The sequence below is a fragment of the Rattus norvegicus genome, chromosome 14 (genome assembly GCF_036323735.1).
Source record: "Rattus norvegicus strain BN/NHsdMcwi chromosome 14, GRCr8, whole genome shotgun sequence".
Classification (NCBI taxonomy): Eukaryota; Metazoa; Chordata; class Mammalia; order Rodentia; family Muridae; genus Rattus; species Rattus norvegicus.
Genome location: NC_086032.1, coordinates 92,219,902 through 92,225,530, shown reverse-complemented (window position 1 = coordinate 92,225,530; position 5,629 = coordinate 92,219,902). Strand labels below are relative to the sequence as shown.

Sequence of the window (5,629 nt, the reverse complement as noted above, 5' to 3'; positions counted from 1 at the left end):
CTGTAAACCAATAATTATTGTGTTTTTTAAAAGAAAAAACTTTTGGAGGTCTTTTGAGAAAGAAAATTATTACTACATTGCACACTGAATTTTCTCTATCTGCTATTTATCAATAGGAAAACAAACTATAAATGACTCATATACACAATAATGATATAGATAAATAATGTATATGGGAAATTAGAAGCGAGAACTCTTTTTACTGAGATGTATATCATTAGTAGTTAGCAGTCGTCACTAATCCATACGCAAAATCATTTTTAGAATGCATTAATTATCATCTCCTTTATACCTAAGATGCTAGATTTCAAAACCCAAACTAAAAGAGAGTAAAAGGGAAAGACTCCAGAAAACAAAAACAAAAGCAAACATACAACGATACCTATCTTTTGAAAAGATAGGTCTTTTTGAAAAGTCGCAGTGCTGTTCATATCCTCAAGTTGAGTAACTGATTTGTTCTGTACTGCATTCAACCAAGAAGCATTAGTGGTACATATGAGGCTGGAGCCATGGTTTGCTCTATGTGTACTCTTTGGTTGGTGGTTTAGTCCCTGAGATTTCTCCGGGTCTGGTTGGTTGATATTGTTCTTCTTCCTATGGTGTTGCAAACCCCTTCAGCTCCTCCAGTCTTTTCTCTAATTCCTCCAGTAGGGCCCTTGGTCCTCTGAAGGCTTGATGCTCCAGTGTAGAGGCATGCGAGGGCAGGGAGTTGGGAGGAGGTGAGTGAGCAGGGGAGCACCCTCACAGACACAAGGGGAGGGATGGGATAGGGGGTTTTCAGAGGGGAAAGCAGGAAAGGGGATAACATTTGAAATAAATAAAACATCTAATAAAAAGAAGCATTAGTGGGTAATACTTAGTATTCATACTTAGATGTGCTGAAAATAATGTTTTAATGTTTGTATTTCACTGGCACTCCCATTATGTATTTACAAGAAAATGTAAACTCCTATGTCATGATCAATGCCCCAGTTAAGAAACAATAAGCTATATATCTATATCTATATCTATATCTATATCTATCTATTTCTCTATTTATATATATATATATATATATTTATATATATATATAACTAAGTTTGTATTTGTGTACAGTCACAGTGGATACCCCAAAGAGTGAAGGAGGAAGGAAAAGGGGGTCATGATCAGGTATGGGAAAAGATAAGAGAGAAGTTCAGAGAGCAGATGTATCAGTGTGGGTGGGGAACGGAGGAAACTACTAGAAAGTCCAAGATGCCGGGGATACAAGAGGCTCCTAGGACCCAAAGGGATGACATTAGCAGTAATACCTAACAGTGGAGAGATAGAACCTGAAATGATCACCTCCCATAGATAGCCAAAGCTATCAGTTGAAGAATCGGGCCATCTACCCATCTCAAAAAAAAAAATTTTTTTTGAGGTGGGTGCAGCGAACTTTATTGATGGTATTGAAGAGAGAAGGGAGGGTTCCCTAGGCCCCTCCTGTTATTATGGGGTCTGGGATGGAATTGTTTGGGAGATGCTCACTGTTGGGAGCCGAGCTGGGATGGCGACTCCTCAAAATCTGAGGGCCTCTCTCTTGCTCTCATTATTCTTGCTGGGCTGGGGTGGGTGGTCCAGGGTTTCTTACTCCTTGGAGGTCATGTAGGCCACCACCCTGTTTCTGTAGCCATATTCATTTTCATACCAGGAAATGAGCTTTACAAAATTGTCATTGAGAACAATGCCAGCCCCAGCATCAAATGTGGCAGAGTAGGAGTTGCTCATGAAGTCGCAGGAGACACCCTGGTCCTCAGTGTAGCCCAGGATGCCTGCTTCACCACCTTCTTTTTTTTTTTTTTTTGGTTCTTTTTTCGGAGCTGGGGACTGAACCCAGGGCCTTGCGCTTCCTAGGTAAGCGCTCTACCACTGAGCTAAATCCCCAGCCCCGCTTCACCACCTTCTTGATGTCATCATACTTGGCAGGTTTCTTCAGGCGGCATGTCAGATCCACAACGGATACATTAGGGGTAGGACCACGGAAGGCCATGCCAGTGAGTTTCCCGTTCAGCTCTGGGATGACCTTGCCCACAGCTTTGGCAGCACCAGTGGATGAAGGGATGATGTTCTGGGCTGCCCCATGGCCACCACACCACAGCTTTCCAGAGGGGCCATCCACAGTTTTCTGAGTGGCAGTGATGGCATGGACTGTGGTCATGAGCCCTTCCATGATGCCAAAGTTGTCATGGATGACCTTGGCCAGGGAGTCTAAACAGTTAGTGGTGCAGGATGCAGTGCTGACAATTTTGAGGGAGTTGTCATATTTCTCGTGGTTCACACCCATCACAAACATGGGAGCATTGGCTAAAGGGGTGGAGATGATGATCCTTTTGGCCCCACCCTTCAAATGAGCCCCAGCCTTCTCTATGGTGGTGAAGATGCCAGTAGACTCCACGACATACTCAGCACCAGCGTCACCCCATTTGATGTTAGCGGGATCTCACTCCTGGAAAATGGTGATGGACTTCCCGTTGATGACAAGCTTCCCATTCTCAGCCTTGACTGTGCTGTTGAACTTGCCATGGGTAGAGCCATACTGGAACATGTAGACCATGTAGTGGAGGTCAATGAAGGGGTCATTGATGGCAACAATCTCCACTTTGCCAGATGCAGAAGAGAAAGCAACCCTGTTAACCAGGTGCCCAATACGGCCAAATCCATTCACATTGACCTTCACCATCTTGTCTATGAGGCTAGGCTGGCACTGCACGGGAAGATGCGGCTATCCCTGGAACAGGGCAGAGAAGAGAGTCCCATCTCAAAAATTTTAACCAGAAATATCTCTTCCTAAAGGAAACACAGGAACAAAATTTGGAGCAGAGGCTGAAGGAAAGGCCATCTAGAAACTTCCACACATAGATCCATCCCATCCACAGATGTCAAACCCCAACACTATTTCTAATGCCAAGAAATGCTTGCTGGTATAGCTGTCCTCTGAGAGGCTCTGCTAGCATCTGACTAAGACAGATGCAGATACTTACAGCCAACCATTGCACTGAGCCTAGGGACCCCAATGGAAGAGTTAGGAGAAGAACTGAAGGAGCTGAAGGGAATTGCAACCACATTGGAAGAACAATAGCAATTAACCATACCCCACAAAGCTTTCAGGACTAAACTGTCAGCTAGAGTATACAGGAATGGGTCTACTGTTCCTGATACAAATGTATCAGAGGACTGCCTTATTTGGCACTAATAGGAGGGGAGACTCTTGGTCCTGTGGAGCATCATTACCCCAGCAAAGGGTGATGCTAGAAGAGTAAGGAGGAAGAGGGTAGTTGGTCTGGGGAGTACCCTCTTAGAATCAAAGGGGAAAGGGAATGGGAAATGGGGGTTTTCAGAGGGGAGACCAAGAATGGAGATAATATTTGAAATGTAAACAAGATAATTAATAAAACATAAATAAAAGACAGAGACTAATCCCTCCAAAACAAACAAACAAAAACTCTATCCAAAGACTACACCATTCTTCGGGCATGATTTACATTATACTTTAAGGTAACGTAAAATATGCATGACTTACACTGTTTCCTGCGTAAAGAGACTTAGAACAGAAATGAGCTCTACCAGAGAATTCATTTCACTTGCATAATCAACATTGCACTACCAAGATTTTATACCCAAAGTCTCACTGCCTATCCCTGAGGTCAGGAAAACAGACTAAGCACATAGATGCTGTTACAAATGACACAAAGTTGGTAAACACATTAACTGATAAATGAATGGTGCAGCTATCTGGTCTACCCGTCTCTGATAAAAATAAAGAGTTGTGGACTTATAAAATTGATGGGCTAATGAAAAAATGGCCCCAAACATATAAAATAGCAAATAATATGATGCAACAAGAACTTATATTCTTTATCCACATTCTTTTATCTTTTAGGTATATAGAATCAATAATTTATTCCTGCAATAAAGTGACAACTTCCATCAGTTGGAGGTGATATCATTAAGGGCCTGTGATTTAAGTATGGCCTGGAATTAACAAGGTGATACAACAAGGAAAAAATACATTTGGTGGGTAGATAGGGTATATATAAATAAAGGTATAAAGACACAATAATGCTAAAAAGAAAAACATGACTACTTCTAAGTAGAAGAAAAAGAAAAACTTCAAATTTTCAATCTTCAATGTAAGTGAAGGATGACACTAGGCCAATATCTATATAATTAGAAATCTAAAGAAATGCAAGAGGAAATGCAAGAGACTAGGGCAAGCAGAGAGAGGTTGAAACATGGCTATCATTACATTTTGAACTAGGATGAGAAGTGTCACAATTATATCTTTCTCATCTATGCAATCAGGCAAAGACAAGTACACCCTGAACATTTGGTTTTCTCCTACAAGCTTCCTGGAAACACAATATACTGTAACTGTATCAAAAATGCATGTCATCTTCTCATTTTGAGAAATAATGATATGCAAACATAAAAGGTCCTGAGTAAAGATGGAAAAGTAGCAACTGGTCCCAATGCTACTAAGTAACTGGATCAATCGCATTGGTCTTTCTTATTTATTCCTCTTTTGCACCCAGGTCTGTGTCTCACTGCTAAAGTATAAGTACAGCAACAGATTTCTTAATTCTTTCTTCTTGGGTTGCGTTTATCTAAGCAGGATCATAAGAAGAATAGAGAAAAACATAAAATAAGTCAGGTTTCTATAGAAATCTACATTTGATTTCCATGATGGCCCTCCCATTTACTTCTCTCTTTGTCACTTTATTTAGCTTTCCCTGCACCAAACTATTCTTTGCCATTTTCTCAGCTTGATATGAACCTGATTATTGTGTCTAGTTGGATTAGTCTTGATCTTATAGCCCTTGGTATTTTCTCCTCCTATTGATGACTACAAAAATGTTTCCTTTGTTTTCCCAAATTTCCATACATAGCACACTGTAAGCCATTTTATCAAATCTCTAACTAGTTTGTTAGCCAAACTAAAAGAAGTCAAAGGAAAGAGACTGTTAGGGCATTCTTTCATTGAGAGATCCCATATTTAAATATGATCTCCAGCCACAGTAGTACACAATAGAGGTAAGAGTCAGGAGTGGCCCATGATTAGATAAGAGCTAGCGACTGTACCACATAGCATCCATAAATGCTGAGAAGGTAGACCCAACCATCCCTCTGCTTCCAATGGTCTACATTCCCAAGGTACTGAAAAATTTAAAAATTTGGGGTATCTGATCACGCACATTGATAATTCAGAATATTGCATGACATCTTGTAAAAGAAGTCTTCATTCTGTCAAGTGTAAGAGCCAAGTATAAACACAGGGCTTGAGAATTGGTTTTGTTATTATTGAAAGAGGCAGTTGTAAACTATGAGATTATGGAAGGGACATTTGGTTCTTATTTGCTATCCAAATGAGAACACCTAGTCACCAAAGAGTCTGTGAAATCAAGATACCACTTTTCATCAGAACAAGCACTCTGTATATTATTCCCACTCTATTTTTTAAGGCAAAGACCCTAGTTACAAACTTCTACCACTATCTTAATTTTCGTGGTTATATTTAAATTCCTACCCAAGGTAAGTATAATGCCTTCCAAAATAGGAACTGACCCTGAAAATAGTCATTCAAAGTGCTGAGAACTAGCAGACTGGAGGTAGA

At 40.6% G+C, this 5,629-nt stretch overlaps 1 pseudogene; it reads right to left on the bottom strand.

Annotated features, from left to right (window-relative positions):
* Positions 1 to 1,605: 1,605 nt before the first annotated feature.
* Gapdh-ps102 (Glyceraldehyde-3-phosphate dehydrogenase, pseudogene 102) lies at positions 1,606 to 2,698 on the bottom strand (annotated as a pseudogene).
* Positions 2,699 to 5,629: the final 2,931 nt, after the last annotated feature.